Below are 22,032 nucleotides of genomic sequence, written 5' to 3' on the forward strand. Positions count from 1 at the left end.
CCTTTTTTTCACAGAGTCCATACTGGGGTTACGTAAGCAGGGGGCTTTTGGGGCTTTGTTGGCTGCAATGAACGCGAAATGCACGCAGCTAAAACTTCAAAAAGCGCCAAACCCTTTTTCCCCCCAAGGGGTTTGATGGTATATGCGTTTGGAATCCATGGCATAACAGTAAAAGTTTTTCCTTTTTGTGCAAAAGTGGCATTAACTTGAGTGGCCAAGCACACGGTGGCGTATACGCAATTTTTTATTATATTTATGTATATGTAAAAAGAAAATGTTCGAAAAACGGGTTAGAGCGGAAAGCTAGATGCATGTGTGTGTATGTGTATATAAAGAATGGAAAATTGTGGCATACGAGGAAATGTTGATTTGCTTTTCACTTGTACTCAAGTTTAATTGGATTCCAAGAACTTTGAGTTATGGTAGGGAAGTTTTTATGAACAAGTTACGAGGAAGTTTGGTAAATATCTGATTAAGTTCTATGAAATTATTAAACAAAGTTTACCTCTTTATTACAATTATAATTATTACAGAAATTTATTCTATACAGCTTACCTACATTTCACACCTCAATACATCCTTAAATGACATAAAATTAATTATTTCTAGTACTAAAAATCCAAAATATCCCCTTTACATTGATATATTTAATATATCCTTATTATTTCCTCTACTATTACTCCTTCCTCTCATTATAATCTCATTTGGTTGAGCTCTTCTGAACCCATAACTTCCTTAACTAACTGCAATCAGCTCTAAAGGGCTGCAAAGCAAAAACTTTTTCCTCTAGCATTTTTCCTTGGGAAAAATCTAAGAAAACTCCCCCCGACTTAGCTACAAAGCTGCCACATATACTTATGACCCTTCTTTGCATGCGATCTGCGAATGTGTGGCAAGTTTTCACTTAAGCAGAGACATTGAATGTTAAAAAAAAAACACCAATGTACAATGCAATTTTCATAGCATACTTTTCTGCTGCCCAACTCCAGCACCCATTTTTTATGCATAAATATTTGTGCAAAGTTTATATATTTTTTGTTTTTATTTTTAAAGCGCAAAATGTTTTTTACTGTTATGACCGTTTAAGCAAAACTTTGCAGAAGAGAGTGCAAAAAAAAGCGCGTTGGGTAAGCATAAAATTATTATCAACCGGCGTGAGGAGAATCCCAGCGAAATGCGAAACCCTCGACGTAGGAAAATTGCCACGCAATGCCATAGTAAAAAAAAATATATATATATTTATAAAGTTTTCAGCTGATGTTTTTGTTTTTATTTGTTCTTTTTGTATATTTTTTTTGTGCCGCTCTTTGGCAGACATTTTTTCGGACACATTTTGCATGGCGACGGCGTTTGCTAAATGAACCGAAGCGACAACAAAAAAGAAATTATCCACAAAAAAGCACAACGCGAAAAGGTAATGGGGGGGAAAAGGGAAAGTTTAAGCTGACACGCCGAATGGGGAAAATACTCTGTTTTCTTTTATTATTTTTTATAATTTTTGCATAATTGTATTTTGAGAATGAAAAATTCGTTAAGATACAAATTGAATTTCCTTCATAATGAATTTTAAAATTATATTAAAATATGGAAGAAAAATGTGCTATCAAGACTGAATGACTGTAATTTAATAAATTAATATACAAATATGATAACATATTGACAAAAAAAATTTTAAAAGCTAAAAATAATAAATGTATTTTATTGTAGTTTATAAAATACAATTAAATAAAGATTACCATCTAAACAATATTTTTCTAATCAAACCCATTTTGTTGCATGTTTTTTTTTTTGACCAAAAATCTTTAAAATATTCCTCCCATTATTAGTACATTAATTATTATTAGTAAATTACTTTATTTCACTTAACTTTCTCACCGAATTGTCATTTGAATGACTCTAATCTTCTTCCAGAAGTGGTCCCCTCTTTATCTATAGTGTATTTTTCCATTTAAAAACCAAGTTTGTAAAGTTTTGTGCTTTTAAAAAAATATTTCAACACTTGCCGCACATGGTGTCACAACATCAGTGGCAAAAAAAAAATAAAACAACAACGACAGCACATGACCAAAGTGAAGGCACAACACCCAAGACCACAAAAATAAAAACCGCTTTCTGGGAGGTTTTTTCTATCCTATTTTTCTCCCTCATTTTTTGTGTGTATGTGTGTTTTAAGTGTCCTTGTCCGTTATCCTTCCCCTTAGCATTATTGTTGTGCAGTAATTTTCATAAATTGCGTCGCCGTCGTCGTCATCGTCCTCGGCTATTAGCGTTAACATCTAAATGTCGCCGCTGAAAGCATTCAACTTCAAATTGTTGGTCAGCAAAAACAAAGGCAAAGACTGAGTCAGTTAAGCGAAGGAACAAAGAGTGTAAAAATCGTCAAGCGATCCAAAAAATAATAATAAAAAACAAAAAAAGAAAACAAATTTATTTATCATGCAAATGTCGCAGGAGGAGGAGAAGGACGAAGGGGTGACAGACAATCCCTGACAGTCGTCAGTCCGCGATTGAAACCGCTCGACGGTATATGAAAATATTTCGGTTGTTAACTCTCTCGAAGCCAGCAGGAAGTGAATGTGCACCGGGAATAAGTGAAGGAAGGTTTCATTTTGAAGTGTATATTTAAATAAAATATATTTTTTTAAATTAATAATATACAGGAATTTTTAAATAATACAAATAATAAAACTAACCAGAGGAAGATAAGTATAATAAATTGTACAGACATTTTTTAATGATTTTTGTTCAGAAAATATCCAACAAATTGAGTTCGAAAGAATTATATAATTATTCTAAAGCTTGAGCTATTAATCATTCTTATTATAGATAATTATTTATAAGCTACGATATAATGTAGTTATTTTTTCTAATTTTAAAATATATTTTATCATTTTAGCATCATTGTTTTAATATTTTATCAACAAGTTTTTAAAGATAGTGGTAATACATATAATACCATAGATTAATACCACTTTAAAATTCATTATGTAGAAAATTACATTTAATTAAGTTTCACATTCTCAAAAATTAAAGAAAAAAGATTGATGTGAAATTAAATTAAGAAAACTTAGTACTATTTTTCCATGAAAAACTATCCTGCATGTTTATATATTTCTTTAAAATAAATCCCCATTTTAATTAATTATGTGACCTATATTTTCATGTTTTTCATTAAGCTAAATGCATATTTTCATAATATATTATATGACCTGTTTTTGTCATCTATTTATTTAAGCTAAATCTCTTTGTTAATATTTATTATATTTTCTACCGTGTTGATTTTTCAGACAACACAGGAGACACAGGACGATTTGTCCGCAGGCCCCCAAACACACAATTTGCTGAAAAGTGGAGCAGAGCAGTTCGTCTCTCTACCACCTCTCTCCCCCTACTCCCCCCTCTTTGAAAGTAAAAGCTGCATAAAAATTGCATTGCTCCCAACTAACAAAAAAAAAATCATAAAAAAAAGATGAAAGTTTCCCCATGGAATTGAAGTTGTTGCAAAAGTCGGGAGATTGGAAGCCAGCAGTCGGTTGCAGTTTAAATTGAAACCCGGAATGTGGGAGCAAAAAAAAAATGAAATACAAAACTGGAATATTTAATGCGTTATGCAAAAATTTCATCCGTTGTGTCTCGTTTTTCTTTTCTTTTTTTCTTTATTTTCTTGCTAGAGAGAAGGAAAGATAGTGATAGGGAAGGGAAAAGACAGGGAAGGCAGAACGCTTGCTGGCTGGCTGGGAAAGAGAGTTTTGCAGTAGAAGCGGCAGCAATACGTTTAAAATAACAGCAGTTCAGTGTAATACTGGAGAGAAAAATAAAAAATAAGCAACAAATAGGTAAAAAAAGGAGTAAAAAAAGAAGTACAAAAAATATAGTTAAAAAAGAAAGTAAGCACTGATGTGCAATGCGAGAGAATGGAGCAAGTGACACAGTGAAACATCGAAAGAGAGTGGCTCCAGGAGTTCTTTTACCTTCAATAAATATTAAAAAAAATATGTTTTAAATATTATGTAATAGAAATTTTAATAAATAATTAAACTAAGTATATTACAGTTGTAAATATACCTTTAAAAATATATTAAAAGTATTTCGTATGTACTACAACCCTCCCTGAAAAAAAGAAAGCTCTTTGTTATCTTATGTTATAGAGGAAAATAGAGTCTCACTTAATTTAAGAAACCTCTGTAAAAATCTCCAAGGCTCTAACTACTAACCTGCCTAATTGTTAATTTATTAAATACTTAATTTAAATTTTGAATTACAACTATTTCCTTTTAGTAATTTCACTTTCCACCCCCTCTTTTTTGTGGCATAAGCTGCCATAGTTTCAGCAGCGCTATCGCTCACTCCTGTGCCTCCCTTTTGGCTTATCCGCCTGCATCTGCCCCTGCTTCACCACCCCCACAAAAGCCTTATCCAACAGGGGGAGGGAAGGGAACAAAAAATAAGAAAAACAAAGATGTGTTGCTGCAGCTTCGTTGCATTTTTATCAGCAGCAGCAGCAGCAGCAGCAGCAACATGCAACTCGCGCCGCTTTCTTTCTTCGTGCCGCATGCATAAATATTGCACATGCAAAATTGGAAATAACTGATGGATGCCGTCAAAAAATGCTGCTGCCACCAACCGCTGACTTCCATCTCTCTCTTTCTCTCTATATACATATATATGTATGCCCGGCCCCACCAACTTTTCCGAGCATTTTCCGCGGCGACATTGCCAAGAGGCGGAAAAAAAAAATATATTTATATATTATATAGGCGTGGCAAGAAGTATGTTTGTACATTCCTGTGACATTAATAAATCGATGTATGAAAAATCCCCCCACCTGTACGCATACAATACAGGTTAAAATAATAGGTTATCATAGGTTAAAATGTATTAAATACTATAGGTTTATGTAAATTTGTTAAATGATGAAAGAGAAACATACAAATCGTGTGAAAGTAAATTATAATAAAAAATACTTAAAAAGAAATATTAATAAATAAATAATATGTTGTTGTAGATTAATATTTTTAGTATTTAAAAATGTCTATAAAATGTATTTGCAGTCTAAAGTATTCTTAAAATGTTAGCTATGAAAAGATAATTCTGAAACAATTCATAAGTCAGTACAAATCTCTTTAAAAAGCTTACAAATCTTTCTCAAAATAGTACAAATAAGTACACTTCTCAGGTGTTTTCTATTTTTTATTTTTTTATAAAAATTACTATTATTTTGTACTCATGTGTATATCCCCTTTTCTTTCCTGTGAAAATGCTGTTACCCTTTTTTTTGCTTTATTGCAACAGCCTGTGGGGCACTTTAGGCCGCCCATTTGACAAAAGCATGCCGCAACACAGTCACACTCGCACTCACACTCGCACACTATCAAGCCCCCAATATCCTTGTTCCCCCCTTAGCCCCCCTCCCCTCCTCTCCCCTCATACACATACACACTTGCATTTTTAATTAATTTCATGCAATTTGTACAACCAACAACAACAAGAACACCATTCTGCACAAAAAAAAAAAAGAAACAAGGAAACGAGGTGTGTGTAAAAAGGAGGTGAATGTGGAAAAATGGGGGGGCATTTCCATGCATTCTGAGAGAAAATGGCACGAGGTGTCGCTTTGCCGCCATGCAATTTGCCAGAGTTAAGCCGATAAGTGCATTTTTAATGTGAACCCAATGAATTTTCTATTACATTTTAATTTAAAATAACAAAACGAAGTGGAACGGCGAAGAGAGAGAGAGGAAAATCCTGGCACAAGGACCAGCAGCTGAAGCTTCGTGTAATTCAATTTAACATTTAGATTAATTATATTCATCGATAGAAATTTTAATAGCCGTATAAATCCTTTCATTTGTAAATCAATCATGACTAGAAAATTATTCTCGTGCGGCTCCTGTTCTTTTTTTTTGCCCTATGTAAATATATATATTTTATATGGTATCAATATCTGCCACTGGAGAACTATCAATTAGGTTAATGGGAAGCTTATGTTGGGTGTGGGGTGGGTGGTGAGGCAAGGCAGGAAAATGGAAGGCGAAGGCCGTTGCTAATGAATGGAGATTATGGAAAAATAAATTGCATTTTGAAAACCCACAAAATACGTGGAGAGGCCACGCTAAGCTTATGGTGTCAGTGTCATTAAAAACTTGTGATATTTGTATAAAAATAATGAATATCTGAACTGTAATTATAATTATAAGTATTACAATAAATTATATTTAAAAGGGATTAGAAAATATAATAATAATAACATTAGAAAGTGTTAAATATAAACTTAATGGTTTGTAATTCTTGTATTAGTGCTGTAAACAGTTGCCTCAAACTTTTCTCAACTTTAAATGTTTAAAAATCTATATATAAAATGTAATTAAATTGAACTAAAATTTAAAATAAAGAATGTATAAAACCTATGCCTATTTTTCTTCTAAATAAATAAATAAATCCTAAATAGAAAGCACTATAAATCATTTTTAAAAATACCCACTAAAAAGTTTCCTCTTATAAAACCTGAATACAATAAATGACATTGATGAATCATTGTATAAAAAAACTTTCTAACAAAATTATAAATACCTTTCAAGACCCCCAATATTAAACAGTATTAGTCAATATACATAAAAAACTTCGATCCCAGCTGCAGATAAAAATAAAAAAACACAAAACAGATTCATCAAATGATACGCAAAGAAGCGCCCAACTTCTTTTACGATTAAAACCAATTTTTATAACCAATTTTTATGAAGGGGGCACCCACCCAAAAAGAAAATACTAAATAAAAAATGGACTACATTTTTTTTAATTCCAAACTTGTTTACAAACAAATAGCTGTGATATTAGCCAGGAAACTGGGCCAAAAACAAAAACAAATTTTAATCCCAGCCAAACACTTGACTCTGTAATATTCCACTTTGCTTCAACCTTCCAGCCTCCCACCTCCCACCACCACCCACTCCCCCGGCCCACACAGATTTATCTCGCTTAATTTACCGTTATTTGGGCATCAGCTTTGCAACAATGCAAAGGGGGCAAGGACGAAGGGGAGGCGCCACACGAAAGCAAAATAAAAATAAACCTTCGCATGGCCCATAAAATTTCATTAGCGTCATATTTTCAAATAATTTTCTTCGTTGTTTTTTTTTATATACCCAGCTCCCTTCTGTTTCTGTTTCTGAGTTTTTTTTTCTCTCTCTGTTACGCTGTTGCTTTTCCTTTCTTTTTTTTGTAGATATTCTAGGAGTCCTTTTCCGCCTGTCCCTGCCTTCGAATCGTCGCGGCTGACTGGTCTCTGGAGAAGTTTTCCTCACCTAACGAAGGTATAATCATAATTTGAAATTGCTCATTCGAATCTTAGATTGGATTAAGTGCGAATTAGAACATCAATAAGCGGGGGGAGAGAGAAAGGGGCGTTAAATGTAACGCAACATTGACGACAACTTCCCTCCCGGAACAAAGGGATCAAAGCGGGATTTTCGCCAAAGGATATGCGAGACAGAGAGGGATCCAAGGACGAGGTGTGGCTGCCTCACACAGCATCAGTAGATAGGTGCAAATGTGCCAAAAGTGGTTCTCGAGGTGCTCAAGCAGGCAACTTAATGAGCATTGACAGTCGTCGACAAAACTATGGCCGTATTAAATCGTTATAGAGCCCACAAAAGCTTATCGGGTATTATGGTTTAATCAACGTATTTGCAACAGGCCAAGGGACTAAACATAGGTCCAAGACTTAGCCGGTGTTTAGTTATTAGAAATTGAAGAGAAGGTGTGAAAGTTTTATAGTTTAGCCAATGCTTGAATTATTCTTGTAAAATTAAGAAAATAAGTTTATTAACTTCTTACAATCTTAACAGAAAACTTAATACTTACAAAATGCTGCATAACCTAATAACTTTTCTTAAAAGTAACAGACTTTAACCTCATAACTTTAGTCAGGTATTGTTAATAAATCTTTCAGCAACTTGCTGCAATTTTTAAGAGCATTTAAACTTTGTTAATCTATTGTTAACCATTCATCTGATTTCAATGCACAAATTGCCTGAAATAGACCAACAAACGTTACAAGCTTGTAAAGGCAAATGTTGTGTAACTTTTTTAGCTCATCAAGCTGGAAACGTTTGGACACAGAAGCCTCTGGCAGCTGGACTAAGATAGGACTTTTACAAGGACTCTCTACAGAGGAGTAACACTTAATAACAAAATTGAGCGGAGTACAAGAAGCAAACAAAAAATATATAAAAACAAAGTGAAGCTGTCTACGAATTAGAGTTGCCTATAAATATAATATTTCTAAATGCTGAAATGCTCTTCCAAGGAATAATATTTTTGGATATATAGTGAAATAATAATGAATAAAATATTTTTAATAGTTTTTTAAGTGTTTGTTTTAAATGTTTTAAATATAAAAATATTTAATAAATATGTTCACCTTGAGCAAAATAATTATTCTGTGCATATTTTAGTAGACAAATTGGAAGTATATTTAATTAAACGCGTTCAATAGGCAATAAGCACCTCGATTATTCACATTTTTAAATGGCAGAAATAACATGACAACATTTATAAGTAAGAAAATATTGATTAAATTAATTACTCCGAATTTTATATAATTAATCTAGCTTCTAGTTCCAAAACCTCTGCTCACCAGTGTTATATCAATGCAATGCCTGTACAAGACACAAGCAAAAGTTGGGCGACACGAACACGCACATTGGCAGGACAAAAAGGACAAACTCTATGGGGGGGAGGGATGTGAAAGGATGAGCACAAGCCTTTGGGGCTGCAACCAACAAATTATCCCCAGCCAAGTGTGAGAACTGTGCGTGTGCATCACTCAAAATGTGTCGCTACTTTGGGGGAAATGGCACTGAAGATGGAGATGGAGATGGAGATGAAGGTGGATGTGGATATGGAAGTGGATGTGGATGCCATCTCAAGCATGTGGTCATCTACCAGGCAGAAAACAACAAAGCCAAAGCTCTGGCTGTTGTCTGGGAAATTAAGAACAATCCCCAGCAATTTCCGGTACAAGGAACTCGAAAAATTTTCAACTTTTAGCTTTGCCGCTTGGGTTCGGGTTTGGGTAGCTGTTGACTGTTAAATAGAGGATAAAAGCGACTTATTTTCGAGTGTAGAATGAGCGGATAAAACTTTGGAGTTTCTGCAATCCCCTGCAGGTATATGACATGGAACGGAAGTCGTGTCCTCGCAAAGAAAGTTGCAATATGAACTGAAGGATTCAGCAAGACTGAAGCACTGACAGATGGAAAGACGACGAAGCCCTCTCTTGATAAAAGCCTCTTCTGGCCAAAAGCCGAGGCCAAAAAGGAAGTTGAACTGGCTTCAAGGCTTTTTTAGCAATTTTGTGCATTGTATCTGAGTTCCATGAAATTCGCAAAGTTCAATATTTCGAGTCCCCAAAAGGATGCTGCTTGTACTGAGATTTAATTGGTTTTTGGAAGGGTTTTTTCTTCTTTTTTTTTTAATTATTGTAGTGGGTTAGAAGTTGGGCTTAAAATGTGAGTGGTATTTGTTATGAGGTTTAAGTAATTTATAAGTATTTCTATGGTGTAGAGAATATTAAATTAATAAATGTTGCAAGAGCAAATGCCTCCCCAACATAGAATAAATTATGCCTAATGGAAGTAGGTAGCCGAAAATTAACAAAAAAAAAAATAAAATAATAACTTTGTTTTGGATAATTATGTGCATTTACTAAATTTAATGTTATTTTTGCTTTATTAGAAACTAAATTTCCTTTTTAAAACCCCTTTAAGTTTATTTATGCATACCCCAAACCTTCAGTTCCACTTCTGGAACAAAATAATAATAGTTACAAAAGTTTCTTAAATAGTAAAAATACAAATTATTAATAAAACGATAAATAACTAATGCCCGTCATTAATAACCTTTATCTCCCTAATTTTTCTCTACTATTTAAAGTCCCCCTGTATCTCATTGTTTAAGTCTCCTCTGCCAAACTTTAAGGACCTCCCCCCTTATAATTTGCATCCCCTACCTCAAGTATCTGCATGTATCCTTAAGCTTCTTGCTGATTTATTTTTCATTCAAAGTTAATTTATTAGAAAATAGCCGGACAAGTTATTATCTAACCGAAGCAAAGTGTGTGAACAGCGACAGGGAGGGATGAGGAGAGGCCAAATGCGACCCTATCTAGATTTGGGCTTAAGCTTTATCTAAAGCCCAAAGGCATACTCTCCATGTTGTGCGTGTGTTTTCCGACTTTAAATGAAGTAGAAATTTTCGTTATCCCTAACCTCCCCCCTACCCCGTTTACCTTCTGTGAAAAGTATCCCTGTATCTTTGCCATAAAATTACGCGCATCGTTAGTTGACGATTTGCACCGGACAGGCTAGGACGAGGCAGGACAACGCAGGACAAGGCAGGACATGGCAGTGTCAAAGATGGGCGGTCGAAGACCGTTCGAGGGGGCGTGGTGTGGCCAATGCAAATGAATGGACATTCGGAAAATACGTTTTGGGAAATGGCCTCGATGCTGAGCAAGGAAATTACGTAAATTTCTCTTCGCAAGTCATTTAATTTATTTAGTGGAAGAAGCCAAAACACCCGAAAAAATAGTGGTAAAAGGGGAATTTTTACTTTTTAAATTTAGGAAAGTTGTTTTACAATTTATTTTCAATTAAAATTCTATTAATATTAAGCGAAAGCTACCATAAATAATATAAAGATAATAAAAAAACATTTGTTTATAGATTTATATATTTAAAGTAGTAACATTTGAAATAGGAAAACATTACTTAATTAATATATTATTATTTGCTTAAATTCTCATAGTTTTAAACTTGATTTTAAAGGATGAAACTATTTTTCTGAGTGCCTAGAATCGTGTCCTTGATGGGTGGCAACCTCAAGGGCGTGTCCACGAAAGAAGAAACTGGAGCAGAGTCTTAAATTACCAAAACCGCACACACAAACTTCACTCGCTCTACTCTCTCTCTTCACCGTCTAAAGTAATGAATTCAATGATTTTATTGACTTTTGTTTGTAATTTATTAGTGATGGCAGATAGAGCAAAAGAAGGTAGAGTGAGTGAGCAGACACGCCCCCAATCAAAGGTTGCTCTGGCCAGGGTCGCCTTTTCCACTTCAGTCTGTTTTCCTTTCCCATTTTCGGCAACATTTTTTTTTTCTAGGGCGTCCATTTTTCAAACAAGGTCCAAAAGGAAATTAATTAACTCAATGTGCACCAGGAAAAAAAGCGACAAATAAATAATTAAAATATTGTTGCTTTAATTCTTTAAATATAAAAATTTCTGCCATAAACCAATCAATAATTTAAGTTATTTTCCACTATGAGATCTCTGGAAAATTCAGACTTGTTTTTGTTTAAAATTGGTTAATACCAGAAACAATCTTTTAGTTTTTTATATCGTTTTTAAGCTTGCCTTCCTTAAATTCAATTTAATTAGATAATTAACAGAGTTGTACTTTATACTTTTCTCTAATTCTTTTTAAGGAATATAAATCGTATAGATAGTAAATCTTGTAACTCTTCCCCGAGTGTAAAAAGACATTCCCGACAGACAGGCGGCCCAAAAAAAATCCTTAATTTTGCTGCATTTAATGCCACCCCTTGACCTTCTCACCCACCCTATGACCTTGTCTGCCAGCCAAAGAACATGTGTCCGGGGTCGAAAGTTTTCACTTTTCTCTCTTCTCTGTCCTTCAATTGCATCAATCAAAGGATTCGCTTAGCGTTCAGCCAAAGAAAACTCAATTAAAACAAATAGAAATTAATTGAAAGTCTGCGGCAGGAATGCACATAAACACTCCGATTTAACTGAGGGTAAATCGGGTAAACACACACACTCTGGATGAAAAACGTAATTGGCCCGGGTTGAGGGGTAAAAGGAGAACGCATTGTAAAAGGACTTGCCAAGGAAACCAAAACCCCGCGTTATGTAAACAAAACAAATTGCGATTAAATGGCAAGAGAGAGTGAGAGAAGAATGGTGTTCCATTAATTGATATTTATAAATAACGAAGCTCCAGGAATATTAAATGGAAAGGGCCAAGATAGAGTGTGTGTTTCTGTCTACTAAGAAAAGTTTACCGAAACTAATTGAAATAACTTGAGTTTATGCGTGCTTTTAGAAAGGGAATTTGCTTTTATTACAGAATTAGAGAAAGGGTTAATAGCTTAAAGAGGAATATGTACAGTATTTCACAAATATTTCAACAGAATATTATTTTTAATAGTTTCCCCCTTCTATTAATGTTCTAGACAATTCATTAAACAAGGAATCTTAATTTACCATAAAATCAAAACCCCTTGAAATCCATATCAAATTACTACTCTTAATAAATGCACCCAAGTAAGCACTTTTGAGCCACTTTCTTTCATGTAATTCCCATCCTCTGACAACCATTTTAAAAGCCATCCATCAATCCTCAACTAAGCCACCTGTGAGTGAAAAACAAAGACCTCAAGCTGCAGCAGCCCAAACGCGATTTATTTAGCTACTCGAAACGCACTCAGCTTAACCGCAAAAAGTCGCCTCACATTTTCATCCTCGAACTGCACTCATGTAAATGGATATTGATATGGGTTTGCCACACCCTCATCCTTCGGGGGAAAAAATACACCATTTGACGCTTTGGCACCTTGACAATTTGTTTGGCAAACCACCTTCCTAAGGTTGTTAAATAAATAAAATAAAAGAAAATATATAAAATAGAAAATAAAACCCCCTCCTCCCAAGTTGTAAACAACGAAAGCTGGGGGGGATCAGTGAGTGTAAAAGGTAAATCGCTGACATGCCATGCACATTTTTCAAATACAAGTCACAAGCTCCTGGCATTAATATTGGCGAATTGAGATATAGGATACTATCCTTATATATAGATACTCTCTCTCTACCTGTAATTTGAGAGAAATGCCACTGGAGACGAGACGGAGCGAATGTTGTACACAAATTGCCATTTGGCGTTAACTGAGAAATGCACTTTTAAGCTTTTTGCAGTTTCCTTTCTCCCCTCAGCTTGGCAGTCCTTGAATGCAATCTGTCAGGATATTCGGGGTGTGTTTGTAGCGATTTGCAAAGGTGCCACAGGATTAAGCTGAGCACACATTGCAAGGGAAATACTCTTTTCACAAAGAAAATTCTCAGCTAATTTGATATAATTTTTACTGATGAAGTAAATATAACAAAAAAGGAGTAAAATATGTATTAAATTACAGTAATTAAAAGCTAAATTACAGCTTGAAACAATTACCAACAAGCTCTTTAGCAACTTGATAATTATTAGCACTGCGTTTCACACGAATATTTAGAAAAACTTGCAGTTCCTTGTGTGCCTTGAGCAAAAAAAAAATAGGGGGAAAACCCCATCAAGATTACCATATTTGGCTTGTCAAACAATCGAGAAAAGTCAAGACACTTTTGCCCTATAGCAGGGCATTAAAAACACAAACCCCATAGTGGAAAACATACCCTCCCCTTAGTGGCATGCAACAATATTTTTTTTCCCTCGAAACTTGGCAACTTTTGAGTGAATTGCATATGGCAGAAAGAGAGGGGGAAGGGGGAGAATTTTTATGTGTGTTTGGCTTAGTTTTTCTTGCAGTTTTCCTGCCATTTTTTTTTTCGTCTTCTTAGTTGGTTGCTCAACGTTGTGCTTCTCTATAAACAACAGTTACTTAGCATTAGCGTGTAGCGCAACTAAAAGCAAACGCCATGGCACGTAGTCAAGGTGGAAAATCCCAAAGCGCCGGTGAAATTTCATGGCTCCAAAACGGAGGGGGGGGTTGGGAAATTCGAATAATGGGCGGGGATCCTGAGACTGAGACTTAGACTAAGACTGAGCCTGAGCCTGTGATGTATGTGTGTGGTGCTCCCTGCGTCGTCGTTCTGCTCTCTGCATGTCTAAGTACTAAACCAATAGCAGGTGGGAGCAACAACTGGCTGCCTGCCACCTGCTCCTCCTTGGACTTGGCTCTTTCCACCTGTTCGCTCGCTGGCTCACTGCTCCATCACCTGGAGCATTCAGTTGACCTCAGCATCGACAGCTGGAGCAACAAGCAGCACTTAACAAATGGTAAAAGCATCAACAAGCTTCCGCATCCGCAACGGAACGCGAGATGTCGAGATGCGAGCTCCGAGCTGTGAGCTTTGAGATACAAACTGAGGGATGCGAGCCGAGGGGATGCGATCCGAGAGATGCGGAGCAACGGTGGAAGGCAGATAAAATGTCTTAGCTCTTGACGCTCTTGCGAGCTTGCTTCTTCAGCTAACTGAGAGCAAATACACTGAGAAAAATATATGTAAAGCATTAAATGTTGCAATATTATGAAATATATTTAAATTAATTGAATTAAGAAGATTAGTAGAAACGTGTTATTTAATCATCAATTTATCAATTTAGTAGTACCTTATCTTTGTTACTATTTCCATTATTATGATTTCACTTGAACTTTAAAGTAAAGATTTATTTAATATTGTTTGAGAATACATAACCATTAAAAATTCAGGTAAAACAATTACATTTAAAAATAAACATCATTATGTATTTGTATACCCCAGATGGGCTTTAAAATTTCAGTCATAAGCATGTAACTCTATTGAGAAGTCATTTCCGACCGTATAAATCATATATATTCTTAATCAGCATCAACAGCCGAGTCGATCTAGTCATGCCAGACAGACAACAAAAAATGTACAAATTTTTAAACAATTGTATAGAGTTACATCTTTAAAAATTTCCAAAAATTGGCAGAAAAATTAATTAATTTTTAGTATTAATTAATTAATTTGAGTATGCAGATGTTTTAAGCCAATAAAAACTAACACAGAAAAGTTTGCCGAATGGAAGTTAATACATTTTTGGATTAGTTATAAGATTTTTAAACTTTGATTTGTCGATATAATTGTTATATAAAAATAAGAAAGTTTTAGGTTTAGTTATATATTAATAATGCAATATTTAATAAGCAGTGTTACTGATGCAAAATTTGTGTATGCTTTAAAATTTTAAATATAATTTTTGTAGGAAAATTTCTGTATAATATTGTGCTTGATAATTATATATCTTAATCATACTTTTGCTGCTTGATTTAAATCCCTGGATCATATTATCCACAAATGTTCCCATTGTATTTTTCCTCAGTGTATCTCCCTTAGTTGTTGTTGCTGCACTAGCTGTTGAGCGATTATGCCAAGGAGCTCCGGCAATGTCGGTAGCGCTACCTTTACCGTTTCACCTTTCCGTATCCGTGTACCTGCACCTTCACCGCTACCTTTGCCAGGCACTTGAATGGCATGGAGCACGTGTAAAGCGTCTGAAGTGTGTCGGCATGGGATTGAATCAAGGGAACAAGGATTCCGAAGCGAAAGGATGTGTGAGTGACGACTCCTGTGCTATGGCAGTGTATGTGCGATAGTCGTTGGGCGACACAAAGCTAAGTGAAAAGTGTAAAAAGTAAACATTTTTCAAATGTATGTTTGTACAAAAGTAAACTTTTTCGTTGGCAAAGAATTAGCAAAGAATTAGAGAAGAAAAGATAAGTAGAAAATGTGAAATTGACAAAAATAAAATGTTTTCTCCTTAGGGATTAATAGAGGGAGTGGTGTTAGGAGTTAAATGATTTAGGGATTTCAAATAAAATAAAAGTTGAACAGAACACAATATGTAATACAAAATAAAAGCAGAAATTTGCTTTATTGAAAGTTGTTAGTTAAATAAATATATCCACTTAGCATGGCATTTAATAAATATAGTCACATAATTAGTAGCACATTTTTGTTCAGATATATTTAAACTATTATTAAAGTAAATATTTATACTACTCTCACATTTAATTTTCCAAAGTGTCCTTGCTACTTTTGCCCCTCCCAAAAAGCTCATCTAAGTCTTGTGCCAATTTTCATTCTCCTCTAAAAGTCTTTGTTTTGTTATGTAATGCATGTTTATGGTTTTTCATCATTAATTTGTCGATGAAACTTATGGCCATATTCCCAGGCAATGTTTGCATAAGCATTAAGGCTAAAAGAGAGAGCGTGTGTGTGTGTGCCTGGAAAACTGTGTGTGCGGGAAAATACGAGCGAAAATATGTGTGCTAGTATGAGAGAAAGGGAGGTAACTTTTCAGTGGAATTTGACGATTTTCTGGGTTGCGTTCTGTGTTATTGTTTGCCAAGTTTTTGCATATTATCAACGCAGCAGCAGCAGAAGCAGCGGCAGCGGCAGCAGCAGCCGAAATGCGTTCATAAAATAATGTAATCTGTTTAAAAACAAACATGTCTTGAGCAATTTCGCGCGACTAGGGACATATTAAAATGAGAGGCGGCGGCGGTCCCTTTTTCCCCCACAGCCCATTCCCCTTCTTCTTCTGCCCTTTTCCTCTTACCACAAAAATTCTTGTCCCACCTAAAACAACAAACCAGAAACAAAAACAACAACAATAATAACAGCAATGGCGGCTAAAAGTAGCGGTAGCGGTAGCAAAGAGCCGTTAACAAGAATAAGTTGGCAAGAAAATGGGAAGCGAAGGGCAATGAGAAAGCAACAAACAAGCAAGGTACAGTAAACAGTATGCAAATGGAAATATTAAGAGTACCTAGAAATTATATTTATACATTACTTTATACTTTTTACTGTACCTCGGTTGTGTGTTGCTTTAGTTAATAAGTCGGAAGTTAGTTTCAGTTCTTGTTATTTTTATAAATAAGTTTTTTAAATAATAAATTTTTCAAATAATACTGAAACACTTATTATTTGGAAAACTTAATAATTATTTGAAAAACTTATTATTTGAAAAATAATATTTATTTATAAAAATAACAAGAACTGAAACTAACTTCAGACTTATTAACTAAAGCAACAAACAACCAAAGTACAGTAAAAAGTTGGATAATGGAAATATATAGACTATCTAGAAATTATATAGTATTATTGGAAAAACTAGTTTTTAAAATTTAAATAAATTTAAAAAAAAAAATCACCAGACTCAGCGGTAAATTTAAAGAAAAAACAAGATCGGAAACTTACTTCCGGTAGCCAATGTTTCTATACCCTCACCTTTTGCGGCAAATTATCGCCTTATGTATATATAATACTAATAGTATTTATAATATATATAAAATTCAAATATTAAATATATTGTTATAGATATAAGACAATATTTTCATACATTATATATTATTCAAATATTAAATATACTATTATGTATAATATATAATAAAATTGTTTCATAAACAGAAAGATAAGAGTTCGTGGGATAAATGATACAAATGTAATCATAAAAGAAGTTTTTAAGACTTATATGTACCAAAATATTAATTATAAACCAAAATAAAATTCCACAATCAAAAGTTCCAAGCAAATTCAAGAACAAACTTTCTGGTGACCACTGTACAACTCCCACTCGCTCTTCAGCCTCACGCTGCGCGTTGTGGAAACAAATTTTATGCCAAGATAAGTGAGACGGCGAATGCGACGGCGACTGCGATGGCGATAAGAACTTTCCCGTTGCCAGCTTTGCTGCTGCAATTTTAGCGAAGTGAAGTTTTTGAAAATTCATGATGAAAACCAAACTAAAAGGAGACGCGCGACATGGACGAGACGCAGACGACGACGACGACCAGCAGCCATGGGTTTAGCCATAGAAAAGGGGGAAAGTTTTGCCGGCATTTAGACGATAGAGAGAGGAGGGGGAAGAGAGAGGGGGGGAGCGAGAGAGGCAGCCCCAGCGACCAACATTTTATGTATGTATATTGACAAGTTATTAAAGTGATAACTGAGCAGCTTGCCATTAAATCAAAACAAGCGCACAAGTGCAATAACGGAATATCTCGCTGGCAGCGGATAAATCAACATTTCAGGTGCACAAAACTGGGAGCCAAAAGATAAATTCATAAACAGCAAAACTCCAATTCAATATTATTGTTTTTTTTTTTATCCCAAACAGCCACTAAAAAAAACTAAAAAATTTTATTTTAGAAAGAACGAATATTAAAGACCACCTCTTATTTATTTTCACAACAAAATACATGATGTGTCCCACTGTAATGTGATTTACGCTCGTCTAATTGGAACAGCGACTAAGAAGAAGTCTGGAGAGGGCTTCATATTCTATTTTTTTCCCACGCTCTAAAACACACCCCTCTCCCGATGATGTCATCCCCGTTACTGAGAAGAACAACAACACCAAAAACAACGTAGATGCACCTGCAGATTTGCTAACTGTTCTTTTTTTCGCCAGCGCTAGCAATTAAATAAAATTTCTATAAACAATAACTATATGCTCCACTCACCCCTTGTTATTTCCCTTTTGTGTTTTAACTGGAGTTGTTAAAAATATTTAAAATTGCTGTACGATGCCCGGCAGCTTTAAATTTTCACTAGTGACCTATAAAAACACACACACACAAATACAAAATGAACCGCCGCGTTTCTTACTGCAAAATGCGTATTATGACACTATTAATTTATATTTTTTACTATTTTTTTCCTCGAACATTTGCCAAGTTAATTTGCCCTAATAATGACACTTAATTAGCTTTTATTTCGTTTGATTTGTTTTTGGTTTTGTAGTTTTTGAACTTTCGATCGAAAGCTAAAGCTTATCGCCATAGCCATTAAGTTGGCTGCGCCTGCCCATTGCTAAGGGGAGTAAAGTTAAGTTGATGCCATGATTTATATGCAGTGGTATTTACTCTTTTCTTGGGCTAAAATAAGATATATTAAAGTGGGAGTTTTAAGAAGATTTAGAGGGCAATTAAATGGGGCTATTTTAAGAATAATGAATGCCAACTAAAATGAAAAATAACTATGGTTAAAAATATTCCCCTAATCCCTATTTTGGCAAATTTCATTTAATATTTAAACATTCCCCTCTTCTAAGTCGAAAGAAGTCTTAAAATAATATGAAAAACTCTACATTGATATTATTCTTTTTGATTTATCCCAAAAAATTACTAAAAAAAAGCTAAATAACATTTATTTTTAGAAAAAACGAACTTTTTAGACCTACCCGAATTTTTTTTGAAAAAAAAAACATGATAAGTCCCACTGTAATGTGATTTACGCTCGTCTAATTGGAACAGCGACTAAGAAGAAGTCTGGAGAGGGCTTTATATTCTATTTTTTCCCACGCTCTAAGCACACCCCTCTCCCGATGATGTCATCCCAGTTACTGAGGAGAACAACAACACCAAAAACAGGTAAAAATATATGCACCTGCAGATTTGCTAACTGTTCTCTTTTTCGCCAGCGCTTGCAGTTAAATAAAATTTCTATAAACAATAACTATATGCTCCACTCACCCCTTGTTATTTGCCTTTTGTGTTTTAAATGGAATTTGTTGAATATTTGAATTGAATATTTAATATTGCTTTACGATGCCCGGCTGCGTTAAATTTTTACTAGTGACCATTAACAACACACACACACACGCCGCGTTGCTTACTGCGAAATGCGCATTATGACTCTATTAATATATATTCTTACTATTTTTTTCCACAACATTTGCCAACCGAATTCGTCTCAATAATGACACCTAATTAGCTTTTACTTCGTTTGATTTGTTTTTGGTTTTGTAATTCTGGAACTTTCGATCTCAAAAAGCCTTCGGGGCCGATAAGCTTATCGCCACAGCTATTATGTTAAGTTGGCTGCGCCTGCCCATTGCCAAGCAGAGTAAAGTTAAGTTGATGCCATGATTTAATTGCAGTGGTATTTATCAACTTTTCTTGGGCTAAAATAAGATATATAACGAAGAATTTTTAAGTAGATTTAGGGGTGGCAGGGAAATGGGTTATTTGATGATTAACGAGTGCCAAATAAAAAAAAATTCCCATGAACCCTATTTTAACCACATATAATTAATATAATATTATTAACAAATCTTAAAATGAAATGCAAAAATTCCACTTCAATATTATTCCATTTCTTTAATGCAAAAACCACTAGAAAAAAGATAAAAAATAATATTTTTAAAACGAGCAAAAAATTTAGACCCCCTGAATTTATTTTGACAATAAAATACATCATATGTCCCACTGTAATTGGATTTACACACTTCTAATTGGAACAGCAACTAAGAAAAAGTCTGGAGAGGGCTTTATTCTATATTTTTCCCACGCTACACCTCTCTCCCGATGATGTCATCCCAGTTACTGAGTGAGGAGAACAACAAAACCAAAAACAACATAGATGCACCTGCAGATTTGCCCCGTTAGATTAAAAGAAAACTGTTCTCTTTTTTCGCCAACGATTGTAGTTAAATAAAATTTCTATAAACAATAACTATATGCTCCACTCACCCCTTGTTATTTGCCTTTCGTGTTTTAAATGGAATTTGTTGAATATTTGAATTGAATATTTAAAATTGCTTTACGATGCCCGGCTGCGTTAAATTTTTACTAGTGACCATTAAAAACACACACACACACGCCGCGTTGCTTACTGCGAAATGCGCATTATGACTCTATTAATATATATTCTTACTACTTTTTTCCACAACATTTACCAACCGAATTCGATTCAATAATGACACCTAATTAGCTTTTACTTCGTTTGATTTGTTTTTGGTTTTGTAATTCTGGAACTTTCGATCTTAAAAAGCCTTAGGGGCCGATAAGCTTATCGCCATAGCTATTACGTTAAGTTGGCTGCGCCTGCCCATTGCCAAGCAAAGTTGATGCCATGATTTACATACAGTGGTATTTACCAACTTTTCTTGGGCTCTATATATATATAACGAAGAATTTTTAAGTAGATTTAGTGGTGGGAGGGAAATGGGATATTTGATGATTAACGAGTGCCAAATAAAAAAAATTCCCACGAACCCTATTTTGACCACATATAATAAATATTATATTATTAACAAATCTCAAAACGAAATGCAAAAAAAATCCTTTTCAATATTATTCCTTTTCTTTAATACCAAAACCACTAGAAAAAAGCTGAAAAATAATATTTAAAAAAAAAAACGAAAAATGTTGACCTCCCAAATTTATTTGGACAACAAAATACCTGTCATGTCCCACTGTAATGTGATTTACGCTCGTCTAATTGGAACAGCAACTAAGAAGAAGTCTGGAGAGGGCTTTATTCTATATTTTTTCCCACGCTTAAGAGCATAAACCTCTCTCCCGATGACGTCATCCGAGTTACTCAGTGATGAGAACAAAAACACCAAAAACAACATAGATGCACCTGCAGATTTGCCCCGTTAGATTGAAAGCTAACTATTGTTTTTTTCGCCAGCGCTTGCAGCTAAATAAAATGTCTTTAAACAATAACTTAAAATGCTTCACTCACCCCTTGTTATTTGCCCTTTGTGTTTTAACTGGAATGTGTTGATTATTTGAATTGATTATTTAAAATTGCTTTACGATGCCCGGCAGCGTTAAATTTTCACAAGTGACCATTAAAAACACACATACACTAATTAGACCGCCGCGTTGTTTACTGCGAAATGCGCATTATGACACTATTAATACATATTCTTACTATTTTTTTGTTTTGCGAACATTTGCCAACCTAATTTGTCCTAATTATGTCACTTAATTAGCTTTTATTTCGTTTGATTTGTTTTTGGTGTTGTTTTTTAAGCTTTCGATCGATAACAGCCTTGGGGACCGATATGTTTATCGCCAAAGCTATTAAGTTGGCTGCGCTTGCCAATTGCCGTTGCAATCAAATTTGGAATTTAAATTTAAATTTAAATGCAAATTGAAGTGTGCATTAAAGCGAGACAAACAATGTGCAGTAATTTAAATTTTGCAGCCACTTTGCTAATGCAATTACACTTTAACTTGAGAGTAGCATTCCATTCTCACGCACACACAGGCACACTGACATTTGGGTCTGTGTCGTAAAGCTAACAGTTGTGGTCAGGAATATAGGAACGATTTAGGGGAAAATGTGTTGCTTTGTTAATAAAACATAAAATAATGTTTAATTATAAAGAAATTTTTAGAAAAGGATATTTTAAGTATGATAAATATATAAATATTATGATCAAAGCTTAATTAATAAAAACTAAATACATTTCGAAT

At 34.4% G+C, this 22,032-nt stretch overlaps 1 long non-coding RNA gene across 1 annotated transcript in view; it reads right to left on the reverse strand.

Annotated features, from left to right (window-relative positions):
* Window positions 1-21,623, reverse strand: part of LOC110176284 (uncharacterized) — a 344,989-nt gene extending 323,366 nt beyond the window's left edge. Inside the window, exon 1 of the long non-coding RNA XR_015271934.1 lies at window positions 21,293-21,623. This is a non-coding gene — a long non-coding RNA (uncharacterized LOC110176284). The remainder of the gene's footprint in view (window positions 1-21,292) is intronic.
* Between the last annotated feature and the right edge of the window lie 409 nt (window positions 21,624-22,032).

Source organism: Drosophila serrata, unplaced genomic scaffold (genome assembly GCF_035046125.1).
Source record: "Drosophila serrata isolate PLE 108 unplaced genomic scaffold, ASM3504612v1 contig_272, whole genome shotgun sequence".
NCBI classification, from domain to species: Eukaryota; Metazoa; Arthropoda; class Insecta; order Diptera; family Drosophilidae; genus Drosophila; species Drosophila serrata.